The sequence below is a fragment of the Macadamia integrifolia genome, unplaced genomic scaffold (genome assembly GCF_013358625.1).
Source record: "Macadamia integrifolia cultivar HAES 741 unplaced genomic scaffold, SCU_Mint_v3 scaffold1699, whole genome shotgun sequence".
In the NCBI taxonomy this organism is placed as follows: domain Eukaryota; kingdom Viridiplantae; phylum Streptophyta; class Magnoliopsida; order Proteales; family Proteaceae; genus Macadamia; species Macadamia integrifolia.
Genome location: NW_024868315.1, coordinates 99,307 through 112,195, shown reverse-complemented (window position 1 = coordinate 112,195; position 12,889 = coordinate 99,307). Strand labels below are relative to the sequence as shown.

At 40.5% G+C, this 12,889-nt stretch overlaps 1 non-coding gene across 1 annotated transcript; it reads right to left on the bottom strand.

Moving 5' to 3' along the window:
* Positions 1-12,541: 12,541 nt before the first annotated feature.
* Positions 12,542-12,648, bottom strand: LOC122064616. Its single transcript, XR_006135776.1, has one exon. It is a non-coding gene; the product is annotated as a small nucleolar RNA R71 (small nucleolar RNA).
* Between the last annotated feature and the right edge of the window lie 241 nt (positions 12,649-12,889).

The following is a 12,889-nucleotide window of genomic DNA, read 5'->3' as shown; positions in this document are numbered from 1 at the left end:
ATACTCTGATTTTAGTGATGGATTTTTGTGGTATTTATGGACTAGGGTACTGCATCTGTGATCCTAAAGGATTAGGCTAACTGGATGTGAGTGTTTAGTGTTGTATACCTTGTCCTATCGGAGGTGGAATGTGACATTGATTCTGTTATGTACATGATTTTAGTTATCTTGTGGAATTGTGGTTATCAATCTACAGTTTTATGATCTTGGAGAGTCAGGCTGACTGGATACGGTCAGGTATCTAGTGCCGCATACTTTAACAATTTAAGGTGGGGTGTGACAAAGTGGTATCAAAGCAGAAAGCTCCAGGCTGATCCAAAACTATGCAAGATCCTAGGACTACCGATGTCATTGGATTACATTTTAAAGCTTCAAGACAAAGCATAAGCTTTAGTATACACCATAGGAGACTAGCCTATATGTTAATTCTATTCACTATGAATAATGAAAGAGCATAAAAGGTATATGTAGTTGAAAAATAAAAGAGATAATGATAATGGAGCTAACAATTGAAATATATTTGGTATCTAATTTACACTAGGATTATGCTTTACAATGTTTATGTTTATAAATGTCAATGTAAGCATATTATGTGATCAATTATATGTTGAGTTATATGTTGGGCCATTTGCGAATTTAATCATTTACCTTCCTACAAGAATTCCCAAAATGTCAAAGCGTGCTCAACCTCGGTATGATCCACATGTGAGGGTAGCGGCCAAAAATGGGATCTCTCTCCTCCCCTTTTGGGGGGGGGGGAGAAAGGACTTGCATCCCATCCTCTCTCCTCTCTTTCTCTTCCATGAGGAAGGGGTGTGTTGTGTGTGCTTATCTTATGGGCCCTGCACCGCCATATCGCCGCTCGGAGAATGTGGAGGCCTATTTCGCAAGAGTATAAAGTTTGTCATTCGAGACGGGGGTTTGATCATGGTCCAATATGGGGATTGGGATCATGCAAAAGGGTTTGGAGTCGTCACCTAGGATTATAGGCCTATGACTTGGGGTGGGCCCAATTCCTGAGAGAAGGGCTCAAAAGTTGGTCTGGTCCAGAGATTTAGGGTAAGTGTTAGGTTACAAAGTTAGGAAGGTGTTAGGCACCCAATCTGCCTAGTTCAACTGGTCTTCCTACTAGATGCTTAAGAATGAACATTTTTCACAATTATTCCTTTTCTGCATGCATGCCTAAGTTATCACATATATATACATTGAATAAATTTAAATAACCATGTACAGTAAAACAAGGTCTATATAAAGTCTACATTGTGCTAATTTTGTTGAGAAATTATACCTAAGCTTGACCCCTGTTTCGGGTCAAGGGGGTGGATCCCCTAGTTAATGCTAGTACGAACTTGCTTTTGGATTCTCCTGGCTCAGGGGAAGATGGTCTTGACCTCCAACTTCCTTTCTAAAGAGATGTTGACTATGATAATATTTGGACAGAGTTCCGGCTAGGAACAGTTACTTTCGGATTTGGGTTCGGACAGAGCTTTGGCTAGGGAAGGCTATTTCTGGGCTTAGGCTGAGGTGGTACTCAGACAAAGCTTTCGCTAGGGATAGGCTAAGGGAGGGCTAGGATGAGGTGGCATTCAAACAGAGATTCGGTTAGGGAAGGCTATTTTTGGGCTTAGGCTAAGGTGGCACTCAAACAAAGCTTCCACTAGGGATAGTTATTCTAAAGGAGGGCTAGGCTGAGGTGGCACTCAAACAGAGCTTCCGCTGGGAATAAGCTATGGGAGGGCTAGGCTAAGGTGGCACTTGGATAGAGCTTCCACTGGGGATAGGCTAAGAGAGGGCTAGGAGGGAACTTTTCCTAAAAATCTTACTCAAAGAAAGCAAAGGATTGAAGAGTCCCGAAGGCCTGAAGAACACTTCGAAGATCCGAAGAACAATGAAGATCTCTCCGTAGACTTTAAAAACCTCAATGGGGGAAAGGGGAGGAGAGAGGGGAGAGCTCCTCTATAATGGGTTGCTCACTTAAGAGACTTGGATTATGGTGGTCATGTTATGTGTAATCCAAAGGGAGGGGGTATTTATAGAATTTTAGGACCAATAGGGAGGAGAGAGAAAATTTCTTAACCGATGGTAGTAAAAAGTAATTTTTCTAAACCAATGGGGTGAAAGTAAGAAATTTTGGACCAATAGGGTGGAGGGTAATTTTCTATTTCCAATGGGGTGAAAGGTAAATTTTTTGGACCAATAAGGTAAAAAGATTCCTTTTTGGACCAATAGGAGGCCACGGTGTAGGGTATGCTAGCGAGGCAGTGTTGGGTACACAGGCTGGCCTACAGGGGTGTGGGCAGGGCTGCAGGGGGTCCGGGTAGGGCTGCAGGGGGTGCGGGCAGGGTTGCAAGGGTGCGGGTAGGGGCTTTAGGGGCGTTGGCAAAGCTGTAGGGAGCATAGGTAGGTGCTGCAAGGGCACTGGCATGGCTACAAAGGAGTGAACAGGGGCTGTAGGGGCGCTAGCAGGGACTGTAGGGGTGCTAGAAAGGGCTGTAGGGGCACGGGCAGGGGCTGTAGGGGTGCGGGAAGGGGCTCTAGGGGGCTCTAGCATGGCTGTAGGGGGCGCGGGCAAGGGTGCGAAGAGGAGGAGCTCACGCGAGGGTGCAAGGGGGCCTAGGTTGTGCGGTGGGTGCATGCATGAGGGTACGAGGGGGTGGGCTATGCCTAGAGGTTGGCTGTGCACGCTGGCCTATTGGCTGGCAGGCGGGCAGGCTGGCCAGTGCACGCAACATGAGCGCAAAAAAATATGATTTTTCAGGGAAAATTGCCTGAGATCCGACAGTCTGATTTATACGTACCATATATCATCGAAATCATATTTCTGAGGACTATCCATCTGCATGATCATCATGACTGGATTCCTTCATATATAAAAAGTCAAAATTGGACCCTCTTTTCTCCTGCGTGGGGTTTTTGGGGTTTTATAGGTGGGGGATGTTTCTGGGTTCTCTTAGTCAGCCATCATCTCTTATTGATTAGAAGTAGGAAGTCATGTCCAAGATCCGTATTTCATCATAGCCAAAGGGGGTGGCAAAATTGGGTGTCTATAAAATGCCCCTCTTTGGCCGAGGCCTGTGCCAACGGCAGAAGGGCAAAGAAAAGAATGGCCACATTTTGTCACCCAGAGCATGTACTGCCGTCATTTTTCTCATTAATGACGGAGTTGAAAATGCAACAGGTAATATCTCTTAACTACTTTAAAGTTTTAGGACTTACCTAGGCTACCAATTGTAGGAAAGAAATTTGTTGCTCTTCTAATCCTGTGAAAGTTGTTAGTACTTTGATCTTGGACTTTTCCTTGGCCGGGCTTTACAAGTGCCAGTATGGGGAATTTGGTCTCCAGGCTGGGTCTTTTGAGCCAATCTATACTATCTGGGACCAATGGTTACAAGAGAGAAATTCGCTGCTCTTCCATTCTTACAACAGAAAAAAACATTTGATTCTTGGATTTTCCTTAGCTGGGCTTTACATGTGCCAGTTCATGGAATTAATAATGAAATCGGGCCACTTGGAACCGATTCAAAGAGATTGGGCCACCTGGGGCTAGGTAAATGCAATTGGGCCACCTGGGGCCAGGTCAATAAAATTGGGATCTTGCAATTTAGCCCTTGAAAGCTTGGCTTCTTGATTTAGAATCTTTGAACTTTGATCTTTAGCTTTTGATTTGGAATCTTTGAGCTTTGATTTGTTTACTTTGATTTGAATTCTTGACTCTTTGAATTTTGGCTTTTGATTTGGAATCTTTGAGCTTTGATTTTTAGCTTTTGATTTGGAATCTTCAAGCTTTGATTTTTTTACTTTGATTTGAAATCTTGATTTTTTTACTTTGATTTGGAATCTTGACTCTTTGAATTTTGGCTTTTGGTTTAGAATCTTTGAGCTTTGATTCTTTTACTTTGATTTGAAATCTTGACTCATTGAATTTTGGCTTTTGATTTGGAATCTTTGAGCTTTGATCCATTTTACTTTGATTTCACCTTCCACTTTTACCTACCAATTTCACTTTCCATTTTCATGTGTTTTTATCTACCAAGTAGATTTTACCTACCATAAAAATATTTTGAATTTTATCTATTTGTTTTTTTTTTTTTTTTAAGGATGAATTTTTAACCATAAATGTTGCCCCCCCCCTTTGTTTATTCCTCACTCTGACTTTTCTAAGTTGGGAACAATTTGTGAGTGAGTGAGTTTGGGTTTTGGAATCTTCTCGAAGATCTGAATCTTTCCACCTTTTATGGGTTTCTTCAAATTTTTCGAAGATCTTTAGGTTTTCCTTGAAGTACTTCATCTTTCTCTTGAAGATCTTCATAGATCTTGAGGAAGGAGTTCTTTGGAGAATTTGACATCTTTTTGAACTTTTGTACAAATTGGGGAACTTTGTGGGGTTTTTTGTGATTTTGGAAAATATGACTGAAAGAAGAAAGAGAAAGACATGTGGAGAAGTCCAACTGGGTGATTGTAGCAATTCTTCTCAAAAGGATGAGGGCCTTGTAGATTGGTACTCCGGATAGACTCTCTATAACACTTGGAACCGAATCTGCAACTCAGTATGGGGCTCCTGGGTAAGTCTTTACATTTCATTAATTGTTTGCTCATTCATCATTTTTTTTATTATTTTTTTATTTTTTTTCATTTATCATTTTTATGGTTATCTTCTTTATTAGCCCGAAGGGGGGTACCACCAACCTTGGCCATGTATGGCCATCCGAACATGGTTTGGGCATGGTACAAGATACTTCCCCACAGAGTAAAGGAGATGGTTGACTCATCTTGCTTGAGTCGATTAGCTTTCATAGAGACTAAGAAGTTCAGTTCGGCATTGGTAGGGACCCTGATGGAGCGATGGTGGCCGAGCACCCACTCCTTTCATCTTCCTATTGGTGAGATTACCATCATGCCCCTGTGCTTTTATGCTTTGATAGGCATATCATTTGGGGGAAGACCATTGATTCTTCCTGAGATTCCGACAGTCAGGGAGTTTGTAGATTTGATAGGCATTGTCATTACAGCCGATTAGACACATGTCCACCTAGGTGAGATCAGTGCACATTGGTGGAGTACTAGCCTAGGGTAAACCCTGGTAACATTCCACAGGTGACCCGCTCTTTCCCACTATTTGTTGTGGGTCAGTGTCTCTTCAGTGATCTCCGAGGAGGGGTGGACGTTCGGTTGGTAGCCTTCTTCCAGAATCTTCGGGAGATAAACTCTTGGGATAGGGGCGGGTTTGCCTATACATAGCTCTTGCGGACCTTAGACCTGTTAGCTTATGGAGAATGAGGTCTCAAGGGAGCGGGCTACATCCTCCGGGTAATTCTTCATCCTTGTACTCATTTCTCTTCATCTGGTTTCATTTCCTTACTTTGATTTTTTAAATTAGCCCTAGTGCTTTGAGCATCTGGAGATTACAGCTCCTAGACTGAGGGATCCTTGAGCATCACCTTTTCCCATAGCTACAAGATGGGGGAGCATTCGAGTACTTAGGTTCCGATGCCATCCTACAGGGACCACTACTCGTTCTCTTCTAAACGGCCTCACAGAGGTATGCCACATTTGTCATTAAATTTCCTTCTGTCATGCATTGTACTTACTTCTTCTTGGATCCGTAGGTCACTTGGGGGCCGTTCTATCCTCTCACTTTCCCAAACCCTGATGAAGTTGGTTTGGCTAGATACCTATTTGAGAATCAAGTCCTATTTAGGGGCATCTGGGGCCATACTTGGTACTTGGGAGAGAGAGTTGTACCCCAGTGGTCTGATTTTGAGACACGCCACTCTCCTTGTCTCCCTCCTCCCACCATGCATTGTCCGGAGTGTATTCCTACATACCAGATTGAGAGCTTGGATGATGGGGTATGGGATGATTCTTTCCTTGACCATGATAGGGACTACAAAGCCTTTCTTGAGGAGGAGACAATATGCACCCCTCTTAGCCCTGATGGTCCAGTGGTACGTTGCCATTTTTTGAGTATTTCCTTCATGCTTCAATTTCTCTCTGCCTTGGTCTTAACTGATGTTCTTTTAGGGGAGAACACGACATGTAAATCTTTTTGCAGTTCAATCACACATCAGTGCTATTGGCCCATCACAAATTGGACCCTCTACTAGTGTGGGTGGGTCTCTCAGGATAGCCACCATCCCCTTCCATGGCTTTCCAGGTTGGTGCTACCCTAATGCAACCAATCCCAACCTCCCTCATCTTTTGGAGCAAAGAACAGATGTAGATGCTTCCTTTGGGCTGCCGATTCCCTATGACTATGTAAGTATCTGACCATCCCTCAATTGACTTTCAACCTTCTTCGATTGACATATTCCTTCTCAGGTGTCTCCGGAGGTCTATTCTGAGATCAGGAGGATGCATCATGGCTTGTGTGAGGTGATGATCACCAAGTTATCTTCTATCTCTTTTTTCTTTTTGCCCTTCTTCTTTCATTATTCTTCTTCTTGACCCTCTCTTGTTCTCAGGATGGAAGTATTGTCGCTTGGAGAACCAAGTCAGCTCCTACTAGCAGGAGAATGCCCAGTAGTAGGTATTGATTCAGGATTTGACCCGGAGGCTGGAGAGTACGGGACTGGCATCCCCGAGCTCCTCGGCATTTCATGAGTATGGTTCAAATGATGACTTTGCTTCTTAGGACCTGTTCTTGTAGTTCCTGCAAGTAAAAACACATGTATATCTTTTTTCTTTCTTTTCCCCTTCCCCTGTTTGTTCCTCATTTTATTTTGGAATCTTATGAATGGATACCTACCTTTGGTACAAAGAAAATCTCTCTTTTTTTCTTTTGGTTTTTTTTTTTTTTTTTTTTTTATGATTTGAAATATTTAGGCATGATCAATTCCACAACTCAAGTCATAATTTGAATAATCAGGATAACATGAAAATCCAAATATTTCCTCATTCTACTACCAAGTGAATTGCATGAGAAAGGGAACAGCTTTCCTACCATAGACAAGATAGGTAAGTAACAAGGTGGGGAGACAACTCTTGGGGTGGGTGAAAGTTCACTAACTCCTTTGGGTCCATTACTTCGAGCCCATATTGTCGGCTGATGTACATAGGCAAATAAAAGAATGTGTGAGTCATTCCCATCAACCTAACGTAGTTGTAGCCAGGGGTTTTCATCAGAAAATCTTCTTGTGGCTTCCTTGGGCACTTCCACACAATGTTCTTTGTAGTTCTTCTTTGTAGGTACTCTTCCAATCATCAATGAGTTTGAATTTTGGGGCTTCCCTCCTTTCTTGGTAACCAAGAACCCCGAGTTGACCTCCATTTGATGACCTGTTTAGTTTCAGCTTATCAAGTAGTCATAGTTGGAAAATGGCAGGACTTCCATAATAATGATCAAGTCCAAACCTATTGCTATGGCTCATGTCATCAAGCCCTCTGAGTGTCTTTGCAAGGACTATGGGAATGATATCTCTTCCTTTCTTTAATTACTTTATCACTTCTATTAAGATAGTTGGTGCACCATGCCCCAAAGTTTAGAGAACATAGTGAGCTATCATGCATAGTAGATAAAAATCTTGTGACCTTTGCTGATGGATTCCCCCCAGTGATAGGTATTGAATGAAGATCCTGGCCGCCTTCAGAATATCAATCTTTCTATATCTGATGAATTGTTTCATTTCCTCCTTTTCCCATCAAAAAAAGTCTTGAATCTCCTCTGAGTGGTCTTTCTTCAAGGATGGTTGAATCAACTAGCCCTTAGGTGGAGATAACATATAAAATCAGAATTCCTTGAGAGTCGGGCAGATCTCAACCAACCCAAATCGAAATACATGAAGATCAGCATCCCAATGTTGAGGCATCTATCGGAGTAGATTGTGATGTAGCTTAATGCACCCAATCAACATTGACATATTTGTGGATTATAGTAGTCTTAGTGCCACTATGCTTATGTCCAAGATCCATTTTCTCAATGTCTCATCCAAGGAGCTCATGACCTATCTTGCAGTTATCACAAGCAAAGAGAAGATGTGATGATTTATCAAAGTATTAATTATTAGCTACTGACATAACCAAACCTTTACCACTGTTGCATCAAATTCTCTCTTTTTTTTTTTTTTTTTACTGATCAAGGATGGGGAATAAACTGGCCTTGATACACTGGTGCTGGGACAGCGATTCTCTTTTGGGGGATGAAATCCTGGATAAGAGTTTGACGAACCATAGGTGAATGACAGATACCTAATGGCCTTGCGTGCCAAGTGGCGATTCTTAGGGGACACAAACTATGATGATCTTTTAAGATACTTCAATTATTAATCGAGGAACCAATTTATTTCCTTTAGATGGTTGAGACCGCACTTGCACATGTCAAGTTGCCTATATATCCCTTGAGAGGAATCAGGTCTGACGTAGTTTGGGCTATTCACCCTTTTAGACATAGTATTTTTTTAGTTGATCCATATTGACTAGTCTGGGTCCTTCTTCGCTATTGTGATCTATGAGTTTCACAACTTTTCCTGGTAGAATTTCTTTGACAGTGAACAGGCCACTCCAATTAGGCTTGAATTTCCCTCTTGGGTCATGAATTGGGGTTCTTTGTTCTCGAAGAACAAGTTCACCCTCTTATATGTGATGGGGCTTCACATTCTTGTTGAAGGCCCTTGCCATTCTCAATTGATATTTCTTCAGATTATCCATTACCTTCATACACCTTTCATCGAGGAAATTGAGCTTGTTGTGTCTGGCCTTCACCCATTCTCCTTCAGTTAATTGATTATCAAGAAGCACTCTTAGGGATGGTACTAGGATATCCACGGGTAGAACTGCCTCAACCTTGTATACCAAAGAGAAAGGAGTTGCCCCTGTCGAGGATCGTACAGAGGTCCGATATGCCCATAAAGCAAGTGGTAACTTATCCGCCCAATCTTTATGTGTCTCAGCCATTTTCTGTAAGATCACCTTGATGTTCTTGTTAGTTGCTTCAACTACCCTATTGGTCTGTGGCCTGTAAGGGGTAGAGCGATGCCTTCTAATACCAAACTTTATGCAAATCTTATCAGTCTTGCCCCAGAAATGGGATCCCTGATCTGATATCAACTCTTGAGGTATTCCAAATCGGGAAATGATATTTTCTTGGATGAATTTTGCCACCTTAGCAGATGTAAGAACTGCATATGACTGAGCTTCTACCCACTTAGTGAAATAATCAATGACTACCAAGATGAATTCATGGCCATTGGATGCTTTGGGGTTGGCTTTCCCTATGATATCAATGCCCCAAGTGGAGAATGGCTAAGGAGAACTGAGAAAGTGCAACTCTATTGGCGGGATATGTATGATGTTAGAAAATATCCGACACTTGTGACATTTCTTGACAAAACTCACATAGTCTGCTTCCATTGTGTTCTAATAGTATCCCAACCTGAGAATCTTCTTAGCTAGCATCTTGGCATTCATATGGGGTCCATAGAGGCCTTAATGAATTTCTTCATTGATGGTTGTAGCTTGTTCTTCATCCACACACAACAACTATATTCCATCATTGGACCTCCTGCATAACAAATCCTCCTGGGGGATAAATTGGGTGGCATATCTCTTTAGAAACTTCTTTCCTCTATCAGTTGCCTCACCCAGGTATTTCCTTTCTCTGATGAAATCCACTATGTGAGAAAACCAAGACCGGCCATCCATAATGAGAGAGTTCACCAAATTCTGATAAATGGGTCTGCTTCTTTGTTCTACCAAGAATGGTCGCACCCTAGCCATAGGGTTGCACTCTACCATGGAAGCCAAGTGATGAGCACATTTATGTGTGAAATCTAGGGTAGTAAAACATGCATTTTACATATTTAGAGTGTAGCTACCTTGGGTTTTACTCTCTTTTTGCAGGTTTTATATTTTCAAGGCTTTAAGGACTATCGGGCGCTATATCTCTAATTTTACACATAAAGAGGTCCTATTTCTTTTCATGGCTATGAAGAGGATGAAATTTCTAAGCAAATGGACATGTTCAATTGCAAGTACACATTCGTTTGGTCAACCGTACAAGTGATTATTCTTTTCAGGTCAGAAAAAGAATAATGGATCAGAACTGAACCGAGATGCAGAACCAGCCCATTTGCAATTGTTCCAAGAGTATAAGGAATATTCTAAATGCTAACAAGGATCGATGGACCACATCCTTAAGTGACTGAAGATTCATTTTTGGTAACAACAACTACCTAGCGTAGTTGGTGAGTTGTGATGTGCAAAATCTATTGCTTATTAGGAGGTCTCAAGTTCGAACCTCTTAACTGCCATTTTGTTGAGGTTTTTATTTTATAAGATTTTCTCTTTCCTACTCATCACTCAAAGGAGGTCGGTTAAAGGGTTTCTTACGTAAGAGGAGAGAGAAATAAAGAAATAAGGAAATAAAGAGAAAAATACAAAAAAGGGAGAAAAAATAGGAAAGGAAAAAAAAATAATAATTTAAAAAATCATCCAAGATGCTGCCCATGTTTGAAGAAGAGAAAAAAAAAATAAAAAATAAAAAGTAAAGGAAAAAGGAAGCAAAATCGTTGGAGATTCCCTACTTCCTACAATTCTCTATTTTCTCTCTCCTCCACCTCATCAACAAGATAAAAAAAAATCTTTTTTTTTTAGAAGCTAAAATCTTTAGCTTCCCTCCTCCATTCTCTATATAATAGAATTAACACAAGGGGAGGAGGCAATTCATTCTTCTTCTAGGGTTTTTTTTTAGTTGCTCTATCCCTTTCTCTAGTTTTCTCTTTCTCTAGCTTTAGTTCTAGGTTTATGCTTTAATCACTTTTGTAATAGCTTTTTATGTCAATTAATGCAACCACTCTTTTATTCTTATTCAGCATTTTATGTTTATGATTTATGCAATTGAGTTATAATTTTTAAAGTTATAGTTCTAGGCTTAGATCTAGGTGACAAGATCACGAGCCGTGGAGCATCTTTTTTTTTCAAGTTCAATTTTTTTTTCAAGATTTGTTTTCTCTAGTACTAGAAATTTTAGATTTGGTTTATTCCAAAATCTGGTTTTTAGTACTGGTAGTATCTCAAATCGATCAAGTTTTCAGTTCAAGGGTTGAAGTTCAAGTAAGTAGGCTCCTTCAATAGTCTTCTCTCCCCCCTCTCATTCCTTCTTCTGACTACCCTTTCTTTCTTAATTTAGGATTTTAATTTTAGTCATTACATTATTGCTATCCCTTTCCCTCAAGGTCATGGCTAGTGTATGTGTTGGCTTTGCCCCTCCTAGCCATAGAACCATCAATTTATTGCTTTTATTTTAATTGTCTCCCTTTCCCTAAAGCCAAGTAGAGTAACCCTTGTAAGAGTGATTCTCTGGTCAAGTAGGGAAGCTCATATTATGATGCATCCCTCGGGCTAAATAGAGAAACCTACTTGTGAGTCTCTCTCTAGCTTTATCCCCTTTCTTTTACTTTATTTTTATTTCAGTATTTTTTTCTTTATTATTTTTTTAATTGCGTGGGTTGTTTATTTTTAGTTATTTATTTATTTAATTTTAATTACGTGGCTTGCATCTTTAAATTCTTAGATGATGAATGGTTAGGTCGTTATTTTAGATACATATGTTTAGGACGGTAGTTAGAATTAGAACACAACCATTAATAGGTTCACTTTCGCATTATTAAAAGAAAAAAAAAATAAAGTGGCTGCTCTCTCTGAGTTCGACCCGTAGCTACACTGATCCGTACGCTTACGGTTACATTTAAAATCTCAAACAAGTTTTTGGCACCGTTGCCGGGGAGACAGTTCCATGTTATTTTTCGTTTTATTTTGGTAAATCAGAGTGCTTTGTTTGCTTTGTTTTGTTTTCCTTTTTTTTATTGAATTCCTGAGAAGAACAACTTACAATAATAGTTGTATCGGTGGAGGTCGTCATGCCTTACAGTATGATAAAGACAAATTTCGCCCTGTAGCAATACCTCAGGAATTGACCTGAGCAACCCCGGATCCCTGCCGGTAAGCTCTCAAAAAACAAAAAAAAAAAAATTAAAAAAATCATAAAACAATCATAAAAAAAAAAGTTTTTCTATTCATTCTTTTGTGCTTATCTTACTCTAGTTGTGGGTAGTTTTCTGTTGCATGAGTGTTAGGTGGGTACGTAATACTAAGAATCGGTTAGAAAGAAGAGATCCAACAAGTAGTGACCCTATACATTTGCTCTCTTTAAAACCTTTCAATATGGGAGACCAACATCAAAACCTTTCACTAAATCTCTAAAAAATAGGTTCTACCCTGCTAGAACAGCCCAACCTTCCTGCATAGTTCTACCACAAGCCCAGGGCAATAATTTGAACTCAAATCTCAATACATCACTATGTTGCCCCACTTCCATGGGTTGACCTCTGAGGATACATACATATTTCTAAGGGAATTTGAAGAGGTATGTGTTCTAATTAAGATCCAATAACTTTTTGATGATGATGTTAAGCGTAGGTTTATCACTTTTGCATTAAAAGACCAAGCTAAGAAGTGGTTGTATGGGTTACCCACAAATTTCATAACCTCATGGGAACAGTTCACAGTTGTCTTCCTTAAGAAGTTTTTCCCAACTCACAAGACCAATAAGCTTAGAAGTGATATCCTTTAGTTTAGGCAAAAGCCTAGTGAGTCCTTTTCCAAACTTATGGAGAGATTCAAGAATCTACTCCAAGAATGCCCTCACCATGGCCTAGACCTATGGCATTTATGTCAAATAATTTATGAGGGTATTGATTACCCAACTAAACAAATGATAGAGTCTATGTGCCCTGAGGGATTCACATCTTTTACAGATGAAGGAAAGGCATGGGAATTCTTACTTGACTTAGCTGACAAAACCCGTGAGTGGGAATCAACCCAAGAGAGTGAAAGAACCATAGGAGGAAAAGGATATTTTGTGGATGGGATAGTAGCCAAGGAAGCCCATTTAGAT